Source organism: Thermobia domestica, chromosome 2 (genome assembly GCF_964235325.1).
Source record: "Thermobia domestica chromosome 2, izTheDome1.hap1.1, whole genome shotgun sequence".
Lineage (NCBI taxonomy): Eukaryota > Metazoa > Arthropoda > Insecta > Zygentoma > Lepismatidae > Thermobia > Thermobia domestica.
The window spans coordinates 351141499-351165218 of record NC_137455.1 but is presented as its reverse complement, the minus strand read 5'-3'; positions in this window follow the sequence as shown (position 1 = coordinate 351165218).

Sequence of the window (23720 nt, the reverse complement as noted above, 5' to 3'; positions counted from 1 at the left end):
TCTTCTGGGTACTTATTACGATGTATCGTATCATCATTGCCCACAACGTCAGATGAATTCAAGGTTCTCCTCCATGGCTCTAAGAATCTGAGACAATAGAAAAGCTTGGCCACATATGGCAAGAATTATAGTACTGTTTAAATGTCACCCGCGTGACCATGATGAGTCGCACAAAATCTTCCACACGTATAAAAACACTGTTCTGCATTATTACTTCATTCTATTTGTATGCAGTCTCTGTACTTTCATAAACAGGAAGAAATGAAGTCGTTTATATCCGTGTGTGGATAATTTTCGTATGTGTAATACAAATGTTCTCGTGTAGGTAACAGCTAGTTTACTTACCTTAATATGTGTAATCCTGGGTTCAATTTCCGTTCAAGGCACAAAATACTTGGTTCTGGCCTGCATCATAAGATAATTTAGAAGTTACGTGCATTAAAGGATACAGAATTCTGGTCTTGAAAGCCAGAAATAACGTAAAGATAATAAATATGTAGACGAAACTTAAAACCATTTAGCAGGTCACTACCCTTCGTTGATTGTAACGGCAAGGAATATAGCGTACATACAATATAATAATCATATATTATTATAATTATAATATTAATAACTATTATAATAACATTTTTTTTTTACAAAATATTAGAAAGAATATTGATAGTGTATTCAATATGTCTAGCTATCTGGTGATAAATACATATTATACTTTATTGAGTTTCACAATATAAGGTGTTCCGAGAATCTTTTACATAATTTTTTGTTGAAACTTTATAAAGTGACCCAAACCCTGCAGGCATGTAAATTATAAACCTGACATATAGAAAATTCCCCTCATGATTGCTGATCTCCAGCTCTGATTCGCTCCAAAATTCAGAATTTCAGTGCCCTCTTGCTCCAACTCATATGCACCTGCACTACCAGCGTTCTGCGATTTTCACGCGTTTATACAGGGCATTTCAAAACAACACCGACATCGTCTGGAAGGTGATTCCCGACAACGTTTGGGAGATAGTTGGTGAGTACTTCAAATTATATGCCCGTAGCCAAACTTCCTCTCTAAAAATTGTTGCGTGAAGTACTGCAGGATTCTGAAATATGCATTTTCGGATAGCACTATATTAGTTCCTAAATGAAGTTTTGACCCGACTACGCTAGGTTCCATAGTATTCGAGCTATGGACCTTTAAACTTCATTTTTCATGTTTTCGGCAGCCTAACTCCGAAATGACGGATTTCTCCACCCAGGTTCGTCGGTCCAATGTCAAAACCGCGAATGTGCAAATTTTTCTATTTTCACCCAAGTGCAGTTTCATGTTATTTGTGGCACACAGATTCCAATATCAAAGTCCCATTTGTGAAATATGAGTATATTAGAAGTTATCGTCAATTCCTAAAACATGTACCTGAGTCTATATACTGATTTTTCGGAGTAAGTTGAATATTAAAATGCTTATAACTCAAAATCAAATTTAGCACATTCGCGGTTTTGGCATTGGATCGACGTGGTCTATACTTTTTGTCTTATCTTGGTGTCAGGAATCACCTCCCAAAGGTTGTTGGTGTTGTTTTGAAACACTCTGTTCTATGACAAACTTTGTAGTTATCTTTCAGCGCAATGCTTTGACATTCATTTCCACCTATCATTTTGCAGCTAAGGCTGAGGTCTGCAGTGTGGTTTTACTAATTGTTTGATTCTAGATAAGGGATGGTTTTTCCAGCTTGCTGGGTTTTATCCATCAACGTCCTTGCTATATTTTTAACGTTGTTACAACTTCCTCGTCTTTTCACTTAGAATTCCTGGCAGATAATCTCTCACAAGCGATAGGAACCCGGAAGCAACAAGCTTCTTATATGCATGTAATTCTTATATAATTACTGCGTCGCAGTCTGGAAACTATAACGAAAGCCTGTTCCCTCTTTGAGAGGCAGTGGTCATTTTTTCTGTTTCTATTTCATATAAATAAAAACAGAGACTTGGTATTAGTTGTGAAAAAATATTTTAGTGTCTCTTCAGTACAAGAATTTGTGGGAGAAGAAGAAAATCGAGTACTCACTTCAACTATATTTTACAGAATCTACTAAGCATTTCCCGTGCTGCCGTCAACTATGCACATAGCTCTTACCTGGCTACGACGGCGTCACAAGCAATAATGCATTCCTGACATCTACAGATCTTTTTAATTACTATAGTAGACTCACGAATGATTATCCGAGGTAATTGGGGACCGAGTCTACCTTACATATATGCAAAAAACGTTGATACGATCTGATTTTGAGTTTAGCATCCCTTTCAGCAGCGAGACTATATGACACGTGGACATACAGCTTAACGTAGAATCTCAACCACATGAGCTACCGCCGGGAATCGAACCCGGCTCTTCCACACTGACAATGGAAGTTCGGAAGAAAGCACTCGCCTGCAGAGAAACTAAGTATGCCATTTGAAAGACCAATTTATGCTGATTACAACAAGGTAATAAAATTCCTGTACGGTTGAGAACTCTTCGAGAGATTCAACTTGGAATTTTATATGAAAAAATGAGTATATGCACATGTAAACGCGTTACGTAGAATATTATTAGCAACGAATTGAAATCTATCGGAGGTAATAGAAAAAAAAATGTTCTGCAATTACTAATGGGTTTGTTAATTAAAATTAGTCATTATTTACTGTCCCAAATAATAATAGGTTAGAGATAAAAATTGATCACTGTTGTTCTGTTCTGTGAAGAAATACCCAGGCAAAAGACTTTCTTGCGCCATGAACATTCTATATGAGCAATTGCGTTGCATCCATCAAGGGAATTGTGTTGCATCCTGCTTTGTGGAACGCAAACTGAAACAATCCAATGTATCGCAGTTATCGGAACTAGTTCATTAGCACGAACACGAACTTTATTTGATTGTTTCGTTGGTACGCAGTGATCGGAATTAGTTCATTAGCACGAACACGAACTTTATTTGATTGTTTCGTTGGTACGCAGTGATCGGAATTAGTTCATTAGCACGAACACGAACTTTATTTGATTGTTTCGTTGGTACGCAGTGATCGGAACTTGTTCATTAGCACGAACACGAACTTGATTTGATTGTTTCGTTGGTACATCATAACGTCCGGATGAAGAAGTTTCATACTATGTACAAATCTCCTGCCATAATCTTTGATTGGTCGGAATCCAAGCACATCAAATGGTTGTATAAATCGTGTTCAGTTCTTTAGTATATTCTCAATTATTACGTCTTTGCCATTCGTCATTCAACTTGCAATGGACAATTTGTCTGTGAATGGACCCAGTGATCAAGCAGTAGCAAGTTCAAACTATCAGGTCGCTAGGATGCGCAATCGTGCATCTCTCGAAAAGTTCTCAACCTTAAAAAAACAAACAAACAAACAAAAATACAAGAATTTTATTAGTTTGTTGTAATCAGCATGAATTGGTCTTTCAAATGGCATGCTTAGTTTCTCTGCAGGTGAGTGCTTTCTCCCGAACTTTCCTTGTGAGCAACATAGACACAGTGCATAAATTACAGATAGCTGTTACCATTTACCTTTAGGATAGTGCAATATTTAACAAACTTCACCGCCAACCCACATGAAGCACACTTAAATTAACAGGTAGTCCTGTAAACATATTTAGATTTGAGCATTAATATTCTTGTAACCGCAACTTAGTTGGTAGGCAAACTTTTTTTTAAAAAAAGAAGTTAAAATGTAAAGAATTAGTTTTAATTAAGCGCGATTTTAAGCTACGGCATACAGCGAAACAATCACTATAATGCTCATTTTTGGTGCAAGCGGTTTCTGGTTCGATAGGAGGACATACAAAAAAAAAAAAAAAAAAAAAGAGAAAGAGAGAGAGAGAGAGTGAGAAAGAGAAAAAATGAGTTTGTTGTGAAGAGCATCGGTTCTATGAGTTTTTTCCGAGTTCTCTCATCTCGTACCGCATTTTCATTTCACCTATTAAACTCCACTGAAATACATATATATATATATATATATATATATATATATATATATATATGGTATATATAAAACTAACCTGCTGAAACCGAACCGATTCAAACAAACATATAAATATGAGGCAATATTAAATTTTGATTTCAGTGTGACCTCGCGTAGCGTAGTCGCTAACGCTCTTGCCTTCGGTGCGAGCAGTCCCGGGTTCGATTCCCGGAGACAGGTGGCACTCGGTCGAAAAAGTGTTAAAAGCTTTTTCAAGACAGCCATTCTGAATGATGTTTTCCTCATTCACACCAGACAAATGTTGGGATGATACCTAACATATAGTTCTCAGGCCGCTTCCCTTTCCCTGGATAGTGTGCTCGCCGAGAGACGTTATCCCTCACACGTGACGGACTAACATGGCCATAGATGCCGAAAGCCCAGAAATCTAATTCCTAATCCTAATCCTAATGACGGACTAACATGGCCATAGATGCCGAAAGCCCAGAAATCTAAATTCTAAAATTTCAGGACTTTCTACGAATAAAGAACTCTTATTTAATAAACAATTATCCAAACGAAATTAATGGCTACGAAGGTGCAGTCGCTTTGGGATCACAGTTAATGTTGTTTGGAAAGAACATTAAACTCAAATAAACAAAGAAAAATAAAAGTCTTATCGAAAAGCGTCTAGAATAAAATGTTTCGTATGATTGACTTCACAAGTATCTCTGGCGCAGCTGATATTCATTCATATCAGCTCCCGTCTATTAAGCTAAGGGTCAATCCTCTTGACCCAGTAAGAGTCAGCCTTGTGCGCCAGTTCGTAACACGATACAGAAGGTCGAGCAACTCTATAGCACATTAGCACCATCCGGCTTTCTTTTGGGGGACATGCAATACGCACGTTTGCGGTCATTTGGTTTAGTAAGTGTTTTACGAAGTAAGACATCAATTTCGTACTTAGTATAGAAGACGACACGAGACGAGACAATTTTCGGAACGAAATTTATAGATAAAACAAAGCTCTTTCATGGGTTGCTAACTTATGAAAATGAAAATACCTCCTCCCTCCTAGACTTCGTATCAGTGTTTCTTCCAGACATGCTTTTGGGGGGGGGCACTGCCCCTCCCCCGGAACTCTGGGAGTGCCCCCGGAGGAGACCAAAATAATACGTCTGTAATAATACGACCAAAATAATAGAGTACTTACGTTTTGCATAAACTGGTTGCACAGCAGAATACAAAGGACACCCATTACCTTCAATAGCTTAGGGCCTAATCAATCTCAAATCCGGCTCTGTTTAGCACTATGGTGTAACTCATTTGCCGTGAGAAAAAAATCACAAAGGATAGTTTATTCTTGATTTTTTAAAAGTGGATTTTAAACATGTATCAACTCGACAATGTTGCGCAAATCACTTGTCACGAAAATGTTTACAAGGATAGCTTCCTTTTTCCTATTAATAATATTTATTATATCCTCAAATACAATTCATGTGATTTTGTTGATATCTCGTAAACAAATGTTTCATAAATAATCCCTAATACATGATAGTCATTTGTCATTAAAATGTCCACAAACGGTAGTTTACTTCTGAGGCTAAGTTTTCTTTGCACGAAGTTTTCCGAAAACATAATTTTGTTCGTGTTTTATAAATAAATGTTTCAGTAATAACTGCAACATAACATGATTTAGTTTCAGAAATTAGAGCGAGAAAGTTCAGTAGTGGTCTGTACACATACAGGCGAAGCCAAGCAAATGGGCTTCCTAAAATATTTTTTCTTTTCCTATGATTAATTTATTGACATATTTTCTACAAACTGTGATTCTAATTTTACTCAGTGTCAAAAGCATGTTTCAACTGCAAACAATAATAATGATGATGTGTATTAGTCTATTAATGTATTAATGTAATACATTAGTATTAATGTATTAATGTAATACTAATGTATTACATTAGTCTATTAATGTTTTTGCAATCTGAAGCAATGTAAGAGTCCGTCTCCCTCATGAAAAGCCTTGCCCCCCCAAGAAAAACTTGCTGGATACACCCCTGCACTACCTCCTTTCTGCACCCTCTATATTGAATTTGAAAAGATGACAATTCCAAATCTTCGAAGAAAGAAGATTTCAAATAAAAAAAAATTGTCCCTCGATGTCAAACGGATCCAATACAAGTATATGTAATAATAGAAAAAAGTGTTATCCGCTTTAACCTAAGCATTCGGCCCAAGGACGCTGCTGACGCATCAATAAAAATCACACTAAGAGACATTCCAAAATAATACGAATACTTGTGTCATTTACCTCAGTTTTTAAAATAATCGTAAAATAAAAGGAAATAACAATAAATTAAGCATTCTAAGTCATAGGAAATGTTATAGGCTATGCGACGGAGTAAAAATATTATTTGCAATTAAGAAATAATATTATCGTATTATTTCTTGGTTGTTTGGACTAGACTTTAGCATCCATCTTAGCGTCAAGGCTATATGAGTCGAGGACCTACGGTTAAAGATTGAATACAAATCTCCTTAATGCGTTGAAATTTCAAGGCTTCCCCACCAGAAATTAAGCCCAGGACCCCAAAAGCGCGCGTGCTACCCAGTTCAAAACAAAAATCGCCATAATCGGGACATTTATTAAGCAGAAAAGTGATTTAGATTAATGGGATGGTCTTCCAATTATAAAAGTATAAATTATCTGCTTGATCTAATACAAAAGCACACGAACACAAACTTCGAGGAGAGTTAAAAATCCTACCATGCTTTTTAAAGGGACTCGAACCCCAGACGGATTTTACCCACGATCGTCAGCTTAATGCTCCAGACTGCTTAACATCATCACACAGGCACTAAACAAGCATGGAGTAGTGTTTCTTCCAGACACACTTTCGGGGAAGGTTATCCCCAATAGCTGGCAAACCCCCCTCCCCCACGACTAGAGTTGAGAAAAATTAAATTGTGATTGCCAGTTATCAAAATAGTGAGGACCTCTCGCATTTGATTTTGGCCTCTGGACAATATTTCCTGGAAGAAAACTTGGCAGGAGGGGGGGGGGTACTGAGGTATTTCTAAGGCACACTCATGTCCAAAATTATTGTCGCATGTCTATAAATATGTTGTTGTAGGAATATAATGTGATAACGAATTCGCTCGGTATTTCTTATAATGTTAGTATGTGTATAATCGGCAAAGACATGTATGTGGCAAATTTCATGTCAAAAGATCAGTAAATAAGAACAATGAAACTTTGTTGTCCATTTAGCAACATTTTGTTTTACTCATTCTAACTTTCGTATTTATGATTTTTTCCCTATGAAATTTAGCACAAATCTACATTTCGAGATTATACACATAGAATCAGTATTAAAACTACTCTGCAAAATCATTATCAAATTATATTCTTACAAGAAGACAGTTATAGATATGTGACAATCATTTTGGACATGAGTTTACCTGGTAGATGTGCCCTGTAAATTTTGATATTACTGTTTATTTTGTAAGAAACTGAAACTTACTGTTAGTCCTTTAAAAAAATATTTGACTTTTATTTTACAATTAACTTACAAACCAAAGGTATTTAATACCATAACATTTCACAAGCTGTATAGCTGTATAGCTGTCTATTACCATGCCAAGTTTGATCCAGATCGGAGGATTTCGGTTAAACTCGTACGATAAACAGTCCTTGTGATTGTTTTTTTTTTTTGTCTTTATCCCGGCGAAATTAAAATACCGCTAATTTTACAGTAATTATGTGATATTTTCAAATAGATAAAAGATAATTGAAATATGGAACAAGAGCGCCCTAGACAATATTATTTTGCGTGAGGTGCCGTTATCACAAGTCACCTAGTGACTTTCCGTTTTCAGCTGTTTAGAAACGCGAAAATAAATGCCGATTTTCAAAATGGCTCGAAATCGAAAGCAGATAAGTGAGTCGTGATAACGATTTCTTATGTAAAATAATATTGTCTAGGGCGCTCTTGTTCCACATTTCGATTGTCTTTTATCTATTTGAAGATATCACATAATTACTGTAAAAAATTAGCGGTATTTTAATTTCGCCGGAATGAAGACTCTTAAGGAAATAATCAGAACGAAGAACGATTATTTTGAGAAATAAAATGGCGTAAATATCGTTGGGTAAAAAAAAAGTTTTTACTATTTACCTTTTAAAGTAGCTATGCTCTCCTCTATGTGTTAGGCACTGCTTCGTGTATGACAGTGATGATAAAAAAAAGAAAATCACAAAACCACTCGCGATTTCAACTTGGGATCACTTCACTACTGCGTATTATATTATGAGAACTGTTTCATTAAATTAACTACAGTAAGAACCACACTACATGAATACGGATTTCATACTACTAATAAAAGAAACCAGTTTATACTAATCTGAGAAAGAAGCATGCCTTGGAAATGATTCGTCCTTGTTACGGTCAGAAAGCACTAAACATCCGAAATGAGTAATTATAAGAGAAAAAAGAATATGTACATATATACATATATTCATTCATTTTATTACTACTATTGCTATGTCATTAGTGTTTTGTACGTTTGACGTCCAAACTTTTTTTTCTTGTCCTTAGGAATGTCATACATTAGTCACTTTCAAGAAAAATGCATAGAAATTTTCTTAGAAGAGCAAAGCAATAATAAAAACAATTTTGTTTCATGTTTTGGTATCACTGTCATTGTGGTACAGGAAGTTGACAAATATCATATTATCCACTCGATTTATTATTAGTATTATTATTGAATGTATAGCTTATGGTTGTTTATATTTAAATTGTTTACCCAGCAACCAACACGCGGTTATACAAATATTAATCATCAACTCTAAATAAATATTATTACTGCCCTTTTCCTCATAATAAACAGCAACACATGTTAATGTTCAGTATCACTAATTATCTATTTTGAAATAATTAAACTAAACCAATACAATTTAAGTGCAATCAAATCGTCACAAATATATTGCTGGAGAAATACACAAATATTAATATTCAAGGGGCCGCGGTGGCTTAATACTACAGCGTTCACTTCTGGTACGTAGGATCCCCGGTTCGATCCCAGTTCCCGCCAAATAGGCTTTCTGGTGGACAAATATGTGTTCATGGGTTTCCTCGGGGTTCTCCCGTTTCCTTCCACTTACGTAATTCTTCCACTGTCATCTAACTCATCATCACCGTCTTTCTTAACCTCCGTACATAATCCTGTGACTTTAATAATAATAATAATAATAATAATAATAATAATAATAATAATAATAATAATAATAATAATAATTCGCCAATATTTCACCACCAGAACAGAAACGTATCTGTTTCATGTAATATGAGTTGCGGACACAACAGCGACACCCCTCCATCCAGCTATGACAAGAGTTCACCACAAACTATGAATCATTATGAACAAAAGCATAGCGAATGGAAAACAAAAGAGCTCAACGAAATCTTTATGAATCATTTAGACACAGATAAATGTCAATAAACTGGCTAAAAAAAAAAATAGACACTTTTGTAGAATAGTATGATTTATGATGGCTCTCCAGGACCGAGTTATACCAACCCGAAACTACTGTAAATACATATTAAAGCCAGAAACACCAGATGAACAGTGCAGAAAATGCGGAGACTCATCAGAAACTATTGAACATATTACGGGCTCATGCCATGTAATGGTTCCCACAGACTATCAAGAAAGACACAACAATATTGTAAAAAAAAAGCATTCACCAGTTTTTGGTATATATCATGGATAATCACCGATGCTAAGCCATACTACAAATACAAGTCAAGTCCTTTACTTGAAAACGATAAATACAAAATTTTACTGGAATTGAGAAATCAGAACAGATGTAACGGTACCTGCAAACAGAGTCGATACCATTATTCTGAATAAAATGGACCAACAAGTAATTCTCATATACGTTACAGTACCATTGACTTAAAAACATGCGTACAATACTCAGTACGAACATAAGCAAATATAAAGACCTGGTACAAGAAATCAACAAGTTATGGAAATGTCAGAAAGTTACAGTAAGACCAATTATTATCTCAGGTAGAGCAATTTTCTTTAAAAGTACTAAAACGCAACTGAAACAGAAAAACTGCGATGTTTATTGCTATAATTCAAGTAATATTACAGGTTAATAAACTAATCTGTGTAGGTCCGAAAGTTTAAAAGACTGATTTCTGTACTTACAGTTGGATCAATCCAATAAGGTGCTGAAATGACAGGGAAAAAAAGGGAATATTAATATTAACGAAAAGAAACTAAAATGCATACATAAACATTTACTTATAATACTGAGAGCCAATCTCTACTACCACCATCATACACTTTAATGAATAAAGTCCAAATATATGAACCAATTCGAACAGCCCGCATCCAGGCTATAGACCCCTGACGCTCAGGTATACACTGGATAAAATGGGCTACAGTCCTGCTTCACACTGGATAAAACGGCAAAATATGGTTTAGCCCCTCCCTTGATCATATCCTGGATCCGCCACTATATATATATATATATATATATATATATATATATATATATATATATATATATATATATTGAATGAAATGGAGATACTTAGGGAAATCTTGTTTGACTACTAAGAAAACAAAACACTTAAGATGACGATAGACTATAAGGTGAAGGCCACATCCTCCTACTCGTTCTAACCTTTATGCTTCATCTCATCCTTGTGGTGAGAAGAAATTTATATTATTTCTTTTTTGTTTATTTATTCAAGTTCTCACATGACGCAAACACAAAATCATCATGACGTTATTGCAATATGTTGAAACATAATACAGATCGTTCACAACAGACACAACGATAATTTGCATTCTCTCTTTTCCTGCTGCATCATCGGTGTTCTTCATTAATTTACCGAAATGCATCAATCGATTAACTTTGCTGTATAAACTAACTAACACTCTATGGTCTATACAGAACAAGGAGGTTCAATGCCATGTTCACAAAAGATCTCCACTGACTTTTATCTTTAGCCAACTGGATCCAGTTTCTACGTTGTATACCTACTTCTGCGAGATCCATCTTAGATATTTTGTCCTCCCATCTGCGCCGAGGTCTTCCTAACGGTCGTTTTCCGATTGGTCTTTCAGTTAAGACTTTGAAAGCATTTATACTTTCTTCCATTTTGGCGACATGATCTGCCCACTTGAGTCTCCCAGATTTGATGACCCTAACAATGTTTGGCAAATGTTATAAATTATGAAGTTCCTCGTTATGAAGTTTCCACCATTCCCCATTCCTGTCTTTCTTGGGTCAGAATATTCGTCTCAAGATGTTTATTCTCGATTACTTTCAGACTGCGTTCTTCCTTCAGAATAAGAAACCATATTTCAGAACCATACGGTACAACACGCATGATTATCGTTTTGTATATTTTAAGCTTCAAATTCATCGACAGGATTCATAATCACAAAAGATTTTGAACTGAACAATAACATGAATTACTTAGTTTTGAGTCGAGGTTTAATTTGTTCGTGAATATGGTTTGGTCTGTTAAAACATCTAAATTAGTTTCCAGTCATGGGATTAAAGTTAATTCAACAAAAAATACGTGTATGATTTACAGACAGCAGTCCTATTCAGCCAGTTCGCACCGGTTCGCTAGAACCGGTTGTTAAAATATTTCGGGTTCCCAGAACCTTTTGCTATACTCAGGCGTAACAATAAATTTTACCCAGTTATACACAGGAACATTAAATTTTAGTTCAACTATCATTGTTTTTGGAAATTCTCACAGCTATAACCTCTCAGAACAAGGTATAAAGATTTATTCCTTAATCTCAAATGCTCAGATATCAAGAATGAGACCTGGGTTAACACATGGGTGTAGTGGTGAGGGTTATTTATATTTTAAACGCATCGTATACCTTATCAACAATAGTGTTGATCCATTGCTGGATTAATTTCTTTTCAGTACTTTTTTGACAACCACTGAAATTCATTTCCAAGGTATTTACAGTGCTAGCTAATTTTGTGTCACCATCTTGTATTAGGATGCTGTGTAGTTTTTTACTTGTCACTTGTAGTAACCAGAAAAAAAAAAGCTTTTGTCTACCTTGTACAGTTTGTTTCCTAAGAAAATTATAGCTATCCATCTACTATCTCTCTCTCTCTCTCTCGATATAATAATAATCGTCCAAAAGTGAGACACATACCAATCGAGATATCGTATTAAAGCGAACAAAATTATAACCTTGATTCTGCAAATTCAAAGTTATATGTATGAAATTACACTCTAACTGGTACTTCAACGAAATGCAAGGTGACCAGACGTCCTGTTTTAGCCGGGACAGCCCCTTATTTTCAACCGTTGTCCCGTTTTTTTTCTGATTCTCAAACGGGACGCCTAAATGTCCCGTTTTTAAGCAAACATGACCCAGTTGTCCCGTAATTATTATTCAAAATATAAATGGTCAATGCTAAATCTACACTCTTCCGTACCAACACTCATCGGGAAGGTTCAGCCGTGCCTAGAACTTCTGAATATTCAAATGAAAATTGAGTGTTCTGTGGTTCAAGTGGGAATTGAGTCGGAATTCTGAGTGTTGAAGTAGTTAAAAGTATTGTTGGGTAGTACTTATGTTAGAAACGCTGTGTTATCATTCTTACTTGTGTATTTTGTAAATTGAAAACACTGCTGAGTCCTAAAATGCAATGTGAAAGTTACTTCCCCCCCCTTCTCCGATTCGTATGCGTCCCGTTTTTATAAGTAAAAGTTATGATCACCTTGACGAAATGAAACATTTCTTTTTGAATTATGACAGATCAATATATATGAATTCAACTCTTTAGATAAGTCCACTAACTATAAAAAGGAAGAAAAATCAATGAAAACAAAAGTTTAAAAAAAATGACTAACAAAATTTATTTAGGTGGGACATTAGGGTTACTTATACGAGACATGAATTGAGACTGTCTCATCTCAAAAAGATGTAGTATTTCGTCTCGAAAACTGTATTCGTTTCTTTGGAATACATCTGTCTAGTCTCTCATCACGAAAATTCTATCTCGTATGCAACCACAGGAAACACTTTGATTAAAATTTGTTAAGAATTGTATTTATACTTTTTTTTTCTTCTTCATAGCTTAGAAGTAGTACGTGTTTAGACGTACAGAGAAGTACTGCTTATGAGTAGGAAGTTCTGGTATGCACACCCATTTTCCTTGTTTGGCAGTACAGGTTTTGTAAAATGCTATATACAAGTATCAAAGGCGTAGGTACAACAATGATAAATCTCTGTGAACACAATAACAAACAGAATTATACGACTGTTCCAAAGCAAGATGTATCGTATACAGGACTAAGTACAGACTACGGATAATTGGGAACTAAACATCGTATCAGAAATGGGTGTAACATCCAGTGTTACTATTTTTCTTCTTATCCTAAATAATCAATTAACAGCCATAAATTGTAATTTAACCAATGATTTAAAACCACCATGTTTCACTTTCATATGCACAGAAGAATGACGAGTTAATCTGTATCAAAATCGACAACATATGAGTTTATATAGGCTTATAACGGCAATCAAGATCATTACAATATCGGAGGTGTCACAAATGATATTTTACAGCAGAGGAGAGTATTTTGAAGGAGATAGTGGTTGAAATGTTGTATAATGAGCAATGAACCAAGAACAGCAAAACTTCGGTCATTTTTTTAAAAACACTCCTCGTGTATCCAAAATGACAAAATGGATTCGATTCCATTGAACACTGAGTGCGCCGTATAATTGTATTATATTTTTTAAAAAGTGATATTCTATCTATATACGAAAATACTAGGTTTATATGTTTGTGGCTAAGAAAAGTTTATACGTTTGTGACCAACTCTTTTGGCAATTATATCTCGGAAACCACAAGCTCTAGGTAAATGCCGTTTTCACTGATCGATTGCAAATTTTGTGTAGATTGTTCAGTTCTAATTTAATATATTTAAATAAATGACCGTTATTTCTTTATTACATTTTTTTAGGGTATAATGGAAATATTGAAATTTTTAAAAGTAAAGCAGCATGTCCTACGAGTTATACATTCCAACACCACATGATTGTATACGGGGTTAGTATATCTCTACTAACTACCAGTATATCTCTCCTGTGCCTATCTCCGGCGTTTGTTTCATGGCCAAATGATAAAAACGAAGGATAACTATTTCTCCAGGCTAAGATTAATATTCATTCTTTGGAGTGTTTTGCCCAATGAACACCATATATCACTGATAGTATACCTTAGTGTGTGTGTGTAATGCTTATTACATACTGCATGCAAGAAGAAAGAAAACACTGGTCTTACATGAATTAGAAACTACAATCGGAAGTAGGCTTAAATCTTGCAAACGATTCAAGTTGTTGAAAAAAAATAATCGAAAAAATCTCCTCTTTATGGTACCCCTTGCTGATTTTTCAATTTTTTTTTTTTTTTTTTTAATCGAGACGTCCTTCTCCTGTGCCTGTAAAGGTACATGTACAGATGTAAGGAATGAAAAAATGAAATGAAATCTTTAATTTTTACGTCCCACGTTTATGCCGGTTGGGCTAAAGGAGACGGTGATAATGAGAAATGAATGAGATGGTGGAATGAAGAAAATGGAAGGAAACGGGAGAACCCCGAGAAAACGCATGAGCACGATGTTTGTCCACCTAAAAGTCCATACGGCACGAGCTGGGATCGAACTGGGACCCCAAGCACCAGAGGTGAACGCTCTACGACTGAGCCACCGCGCTTGTAAGGAATGACAAGGAGATTCATGCTCATATCTGAAATAATGCGCTGTGCAGAGAGCGCAGGCTTAACTAGTTACTTGTATAAAGTTAATAATCTCTTTGATTCGATTCCAGTTATTTATTATCAGTATCTGTTTTAATCATGCATGAACTCACGCTAGTTCTTTGATGAATTTTTGAACTAAGTTTTTGACGATGATATTACAAATATGACGTTCAATTGTTCTTTAGTCTGTACTTGTGGAAGTTTAATGCTTTACTTAATGTGGATTCCGAACTAATTCCATAACAATGCATGAACACGAATCATAAATAACAATCTTTGCATAAATAACGCTGATACATCTGTAACTGCCGTTATTTATGGTTTACTCAGCCGAGCTAAAAGTAAGATAAGTAGGTTACTGACAATTGTTGGAATTCTTTGGACGTCTGCTTACAACAACGCATTTTTATTTAAGTACTCGGGACTTTTTTTTAAAAAAAAATCATTGAACACAAAACCATCAATAAGTCTCTTACACAACGCAATTGCAGTTCAGTAAGTTAGCAAAGAACGCCTCGAATTCTGAAGCTAAACTCACTCAATTGTATCAAACATACAGAGCAAGTATTTGAATTTTGGGTTCCTAGATATGTACTCCAATTGCAGTTATTATTGGCTCTTTTTTCCACATATGCGAACAGTAAAACTTTAAAGTGAATAAAATGTCACATTTACTGGATTGTGTCACAGTATTCGTTCAAATGTCATTCCTGCATACAAAAGAGCATTAATATTAAAATCAAAATCTAAAATTTGCCAAATAACGCTTTCCATTTTATATCGATGTACCCGAGTTTTATCACATTTACATATAAAACAGTACGAGTGCATAAACTAAACTCCCTGGCATATTAGCCCAGGAAGGGATATGGCTGGCCGAACTGCTTTTAGCTGAGTGATGTGTGATCACCACTGTCATACACTATCTTACTAATGTCCTAATGAAAAGCTTCATTAGTGTCTATCTCAGTATGCCTTATGAGTTTCCTCTTAATGGGTGACGTGGTTAGTGCACAGCGTCAATTATTAGATTTATAAAACTACACTTCTTTTTACATTTTTAGATTCCCGATTTGGTCGGGACAGTCCCCATCTTGAAAAAAGAAATGCCCTGCGTTTTGACGTGGCTTTGCTGGGACTCTAAAAGATACCAAGTTTTATATTTATTGATAAAGTTGATACCTATTATTATTATTATTATTATTATTATTATTATTATTATTATTATTATTATTATTATTATTATTATTATTATTATTATTATTATTATTATTATTATTGGAACTTAGTTTCCACATTATTATACAGAGCTTTCAAAATAAGAGGACACGTATGAACAGCGCCAGGAAGGCAGCAGTGAGACTAGAAACAGGAAGCCCACGCCTCACTTTGTAATTGGTGAAGATGACTTCCCAAGGCAGAAATAAGTAACCAGAAATATCTCAATGTGATCAGGAGCAGTAGACTTGGAAGTGGCAGCAGTTGAAACAACAACAGCATATGGTACAGTTCCTACAACAAAAATTATATTAAAGTATTGAGATACTTCAGTATTTCTATTTTTAATTTGCATATATTTAGGTACGTAAGATACTATTCAAATTGGCCATATTTTTATTATAGTGTTGAAGGAAGGTGGAGAAAATTACATGAACAGAGAGGGTAGCAAACGAAAATATTTTAAAACGGATAGGAAAAAAAGAGGGTGCTTCCAGCCAGCACCCTTCGTAGGAAGGCCAATTGGATTGGACACATCTTGCGAAGAAATTGTCTTTTTGATACCGATATAGAAGGTAAGTGGAAGGAAAACGAAGAATAGGAAGAAGAAGAACACAAGTGATCGATGATTTCAGAAATAGAAGAAAATTTTGGTAGTTAAAAAAAAGCTGAAGATCGAGAAACGTGGAAGAAACATTTTCAGGCATAAATCTAAAATTGGAAAAGAAAAAAAAAACTCAATAGTCCCCGGACTGCCGAAAGGTAGAATACTTAATAATAATAATAATAATAATAATAATAATAATAATAATAATAATAATAATAATAATAATAATAATAATAATAATAATAATAATTGTCCAAAGATATCAATTGATAGATCACATCGAACTGAACAAAATGAGCTACTCGAGGGTAAATTCAAATGCGTACTTTTTGAGAAAAACAAAATTTTATGGTGCTAAAAGTATTGTTCATTGCCAACTATAATTTATAGTTTTTACTTTGCTGGAACAGATTTTTATTTATTTATGTACTATTCACGTGGAAAATGCACTGTTAGCTAGCAAACTATATATAGTTGTTTGTTTCCCTAACGGTGACACACGTGCTACTTGTAATTTTTTTTTTCAGTTTAAGATCCTATGATTATGCCCTTTAGGTCAGTGTTGTGTAGGTTACTTGTAAAAATGTAACGCGTTACAAGTTACTTTACTTCTTCTTAAAATGCAACGGGTTACTAATGCCAATTTGACAAATATAACTATTTGTTACTCTACTTCGAAAGTAACGAATTACTTTTAGGAAACGTTACTTAAAAAGTAACGAGTTACTTCCATTACGTTACTTCCCAAGATTGCTTGAAGCTAAGGGAGACGGATGATTAAGGCAAATCAATACTAATGGAATCATTGGTGGAATGAGAATGTGGAAAAAAGTGGGATTACCCCGCGAATACCCACCGACATAATGTTGTCTACTACACACTTACCTGGCAGGGGAACGAATTAAGCACCCCGGACACCAGAAAGAAATACTTTACCACAGAGCCACCGTGCCCCCAACACACTATTTGTAATTAGACCTACTGCAAGAATTTTTGGCATTTTCAATGCTTCCATGAACATTCTTGAAAAAAAAATGAAATAAAATGTTTAGTAAGTTTAGCGCCTAACGAGTATGCCCTTTAAGCTAAGGGAGACGATAATTAAGGCACGTGAATGATGATGGAAGAATTGGTGGAATGAGAAAGTGGAAGGAAACTGGACTACCCTGAGAAATCCTACGGACACAATGCTGTTCACCACAGTCTTACTTCGCCAGGGATCGAATCATGGACCCCATGCACCAGAGGTAAGCGCTCTACCACTTTTTTTTTTTTTTTAAAAAAAAAAGCTTCGTGACATTTTATTAGCTTTTTCAACCAGTGATCAGGACTACTAGAGTCGACAGGGACATGAACACATAAACAAGGGCGCCGATTTCTCTGTAAGTTGGAGGGGGGGGGCATTAAGATGCAGAAGGTATATATATGAAGATTTTGAGACAAATTTCACTCAAATTATGCCAAATATTGTATATTCACAAATACAATAGGAGGGCCCATATGAGCTTTGGGGGGCGGGCCCCCTTGGCCCCCAGGATTGGCTCCCTTGCACAGAAACATAGAGGACAGTTAAAATATCAAAGGCTCTCCCACCGGGAATCAAATCCAGCTCCATATACACTACAGGTGCATGCTAGCCACTAGACCATCAGGGAGGGCTGAACAGTGTGCCACCGTGTCCCCCCCCCCCTCACATACGGTACCGGTACTACTTGTAATTACGGCAAGAAATTTTAGCGTTCTTCTGTTTCCATGAATGTTCTTGAAAAAATGTGGGAAAAAGATTAAGAGTGGGACCGATGAACATCAATTATTACAGTGGCAGTTTTCCGGAACTATACGGAAGCTTTTAGCTTTTGGCTTTCAAGAAGAGAAAATAGGAAAGAAACACAAGAATGAAAGAGGCTTTAAATGTGAATAAGGGACCATAAAGGAAGTCCTTGCATGTCGAGTACTACTTGCAAACGTCGGCACACGCCCTATCACACACAAAGCAAACGTAACTCACTCTTTGGTTCAATTCACTTAGAAGAGATTTCTCATAATAGAGGAAAGTACCACGCGGTTCTTGGTACCTAGAAATCAGTGTTGCTGGAATTACTTTATGCACGTGACAAATTGAATAGTTTAATCATAACATACTTTCTCTTTGATAGGATATAATAAGTAAACTATACAGAATGATGCGTGTCTTTTCTACCAAAATATGTGTTGTTTACTAAAAAAAAAAAAAAAAAAAAAAGTAAGAAACTATAAAAACTAGATAATATGTGATGTTCCACTGGTTTCGAAATTTTCGTGCTCTAGTTAGTACGAATGGTTGTTTACATGTAGAAAGTAGTTATAGATAGATACATCATAATTTGAAGACTTACTTCTAACGTATGACATTAATGATTGGTAATATACGATTATTCCTATCAAACATTATTATTGTTTTTGCATCCTTAAATAGTAATTGTGCAAAATGACAATTTCAATTTTTAAAGAATTGGTCATGAAGTCTTCCTTATTAAAACAAAGTGCTTCAAATTTTATTTTTCTCACAAATCAAAGTGATTATTCTGATATTTCCGATTAGCTCATTAGCTCATACACACAAATATTACTTGGGAGTTCAACGCCCATTTTTAATTATTGCAGCTATATCAAAGGATTGCTGCTTAAAGTGGATTTAATTCAATTTGATTTTATTTTAAGTTTAGTGTCCCGTTCTGCAGCGATGCTATATGAGACATGGACCTACAGTTTAATGTGGAATCCAAACTACATCAGCTCCCCGGGAATCGAACGCAGGTCTAGCATGCCAAAGGCGCGTAATCGAAAGCATATACCCATATCACGAATCGAACCCATTACCACGCAAACTCAAGACAAATACCTTAGCCATTTAGCTAGAGAAAGGTCACTATGCGAAGTTTCATCGACTGTATACGGTACACCCTATCCTTGTTAAGGGCCAGAATCGAAAAACCTTTGTTTTACGTCCCACGGTTATACCGGCTAGGTTAAAGGAGACGATGATGATAAGAAATGAAGGCATTGGTGGAATGAATAAAGTGGAAGGAAATGGGAGAAACCACGAGAAAAATCCCACACACGGTACTTGTCCACTACAAAGTCTTACTTGGCGCGAGCTGCGATCGAACCAATGATCCCGCGCACCAGTCGTGAACACTCTACCACTGAGCCACCGAGGTCCCGAGGGCAAAGTCGCCAGTGGCAGTGCTCACCTTTTTTACTCCTTAGTTCGATCTCAGGCTACATCAGTGTGATGGAAGACAGTGTTTCTGAGTTCTTCTGTTCCCTCCCGCATTCGCATTCTACCATTTTTTTTTAAAATAATCATCCACTCTTATTAATCATCTGTCTCCTTTAGTGTAAAGCACATAATCGTGGGACGTTAAACTTGACATTTTATTTCATTATCCTTGAGATCGATTTTCTAAAAAAAAAAAAAAAGTCACGTGAAGGATGAGAACATAATAATTATTAAATATTTGGAAATCACGATTAGAAACAATAATATTCTCATAATACAAACATGCAGGGGCGTAAATAAGGGCCTCGCAGACCCCGCATTGCGGGAGAACCCCAAGCCATCAGAGGCCCCAAAATCATGAAATGGGATGTAGAGAAAGGGCCCCACCCTACGCTGTCTGCGGGAGGGCCCCCAAGCTTTTACAGAAGTAGTTATGCCACTGCAAACAAGTAATAAGAAAATTAGTTGACTCACTTGCAAATCAATTTATTTGAAATGCTCGTACAGTAAAAGCTGTAATTTACACAAAACATATTTTTTAGAACTCTTCCGATGTAACTGGAATTTAACGATCCGATTCACAGTTCGTTGCTTCGTATACTAGCCTGATGATGAGAGGAAAAGCATTCACTCATTATGACCTACTTATGAATAATCTTTCATTCTTGTAGGCCACATAATGCTTTCACCTTTTTCTAGGTCTTTCTGTGTGTATATGTGAGATGTGACCTTGATCATTCTAATTGTCTATGCAATTACTTCCTGTAATGAGTTTTTACATCACAATTTTGATACCAAGAAATTAGGCACTGTCCTATAAAAAAACATGAATAGAAATATTTTTGGATCTACATAATTAGGAACCGAAATCTTTAATTACGATGGCACTAAAATAATTGAAGTTCCATTTTTTTCTAAACATTTCCAATATTATTTATATGTAGTCGCCATCAATCCATTTCTAGATGAAAGTCGTGCCAGTTTTTCTCTGAAGATACTGCAGAACGCCTACTTTCATCTATTTATCTTGCATTTGCATACCCTCAAGCTGCTTCTTATTTCTAGGAATGTAATGCAGATATTTCATGCTAACCTTCTAGTAACTATGAGACATGCCATTATTCAGTTTTACTTCTTCCCAACAGCCTTGATTACATGTTCAACGTTAGCTTCAGAGCGAAACCATTCATTTGTCTTCCTATCTCATCTAATATCTAGTTATTTCTGCCACATCTAGTTATTCCTAGCACGAATCTCTTACATCTTCAGTTGTTTGTATATACATTCAAGGTTCACGTTTTAAAACTATACAGAAGCACTGGTTAAATACACACTGTTTACGTGTTTTCCTTTAAAGACAGACACAGGAGCGTTTTCCTAAGTTGCATTTACTTTCATAGTTGCTTCCAAAACAGACTTTGTTTTTCCAAATCATCAGAAATTACATCTTTTTCAGCATAAAATAAAGTTTAATTAATTTCTTTTAAACAAACATTTACTGCCTTCCGCAATAGAAACTATTTTCAGGATGCTGGATCGAGTTTTTTTTTTTTAAGTTTTATGCATTCGTGGAGGAACAGAATACCGTTTTTCAGCAATAAAATATATCGATAAAGGTCTACAAAATTTACGGCAAAGTCACATCGAAATCTTTTCGTTGCTCTTCTGCAAGAATTTTTCTCCCTGGATAGGAAACCCAGAAAAGAATAATCGCAAACCGGACGGAACCCTGTATATCCTCAACAAACTTGCTTTAGGGCGAGCCTAGAACTTCCTTTTTCTATAGGCCTTTGATGCATGATTATCAACGAAGCGGAGCATTATTATAAAACTTATTTTCCGCAGCGTAATTTCCAATATTTAGAAATGAAAAAAAAATGAAATGAAATTCTTGAGTTTTACGTCCCACAGTTATGCCGGCTAGGCTAAAGGAGATGATGATGAAGAGGAATGAATAAAATGGTGCAATGAAGAATTTGGGAGGAAACGGGAGAACCTCGAGAAAACCCATGCACACGGCGTTTGTTCCAATATTTAGGGTTTCATTTAAAAGCAGTATTTACAATAATTTCGACCAATTACTAAACAGCTTCTATAGCGCGCGCATACCTTTGATGCACATCATGTCTGCAGAAATTAACGGTTTGGACCTGTCCCTCTAAAGTTGTCTCTAGTGATTTCTGAAATCATCACTAATTTTCTCAATAAATATATGCCGTATAGTGGTCAAAAATGAAATCTTTCAGGTTAACGTCCTACGTCATATCCTTTAGGCTAAGGGAGATAATTAAGAGAAGTGAATGATGATGAAAGAATTGGTGGAGTGAGAAAGTGGGAGGAAACGGGAATACCCCGAGAAAACCCACGGACACGATGTTGTCCACCACAAACTTACTTGGTCGGAATCGAACCAGGGACCAGAGATAAAGGTTCTACCACTGAGCCACCGTGCCCTCCTTCGTATAGTGGTCAAATATGACTCTCTTCACTTCTTATTTGTTCTCTTAAAGTTTGCTGCTGGCTAAGAGCTAAAACGATCATGTGCGTAGTCTTGGCTTCGATTCGCATCAGTAGTTGGTTCAATCTTCATTATCAGAACTGGTGGAAGTGATTAATGTACCGAGTAAACTCTGACTCTGTTCCATCTCAAGAGCTTTTGATCCTGTTTTGCAATCCAATGTTTGATACACGTTGTTAAAAAAAAAATCGTGTTTCGACAGTTGTGATAGGCAAACGATATTGTCTTTACAACTACCAATAAACAATAAACCTACAAACATCCTAAGTTTGCTGTAGCTATATACGGATTCGCTTATATATATTAAAGATCTATATTGCCCTTACATTAATTTTTATAGTGTGCATTGAATTCATTTCATGTTTTCCTGATTCTACTCGAACCTTCAATATTTGAGGCCGCGGTGGCTCAGTGGTAGAGCGTTCACCTCTGGTGCTTGGGGTCCCGGGTTCGATCCCAGCCCCCGCCAAGTGAACTTTGTGGTGGACAAACACCGTGTGCGTGGGTTTTCTCGGGGTTCTTCCTTTCCTCCCACTTTCTTCATTTCACTCATTACTCATAATCACCGTCTCCTTTAGCCTAACCGGCATAACCGCGGGACGTAAAACTCAAAGACTTCATTTTCATTTTTCGAACCTTCAATAACAAATTATAACATCTGTTGAAGTAGCTGGACTTCAATTCACTATACTTAAATCGTTTTGTTTTTTCGTAAAATTAACATGTAAAATTGTAACATGCATCACATCCTGTAGTTCCCAGTTACGAATTTTGAGTTAAGTTCAATATCGCAGCTTTCAATAAAGCCATCGAGGTCCTCGTGTTTACTGTTTCTTCCTATCAAACTTATACGCTTTGACTTCACATTTTCCACAATTTTATCTGTTCCAATTTTATCTGGGTGTTTGCACTAGTATTGGCCACAAGACGAGTCGAAACGAGAGAGAAAATTTTCTAGTATCGTCTCGGATATTTTATGTAACGCGTTTCGTCTCGAATCTAGAAGGATTCATTCTCGTCTCGTTCTGTAAATTTATGTAATTAACTTTTGTAAGTAGCCTTGGTAGGTTTTTCAATTAGTATTATGAAATTCAGAGGCTATATAGGAATTATTGTTGAATATAATTAACATTATTTTTTTTAAGAGAAAAAAATCGTAATACCACCAAGGGTCCTTAAAGTTCATACACAAACGAATATAAAAAGTCGTTCAGAGTACAGAGCTATCGGTAACTGATTTTAACACGATAAATTTTCGAAGTAAGTAGCCTATATATAAAATGCAAAGTTGCTGACTTAGGAACATCATAGTATAGTGGATGCCTTGCCCGTTGGTCTA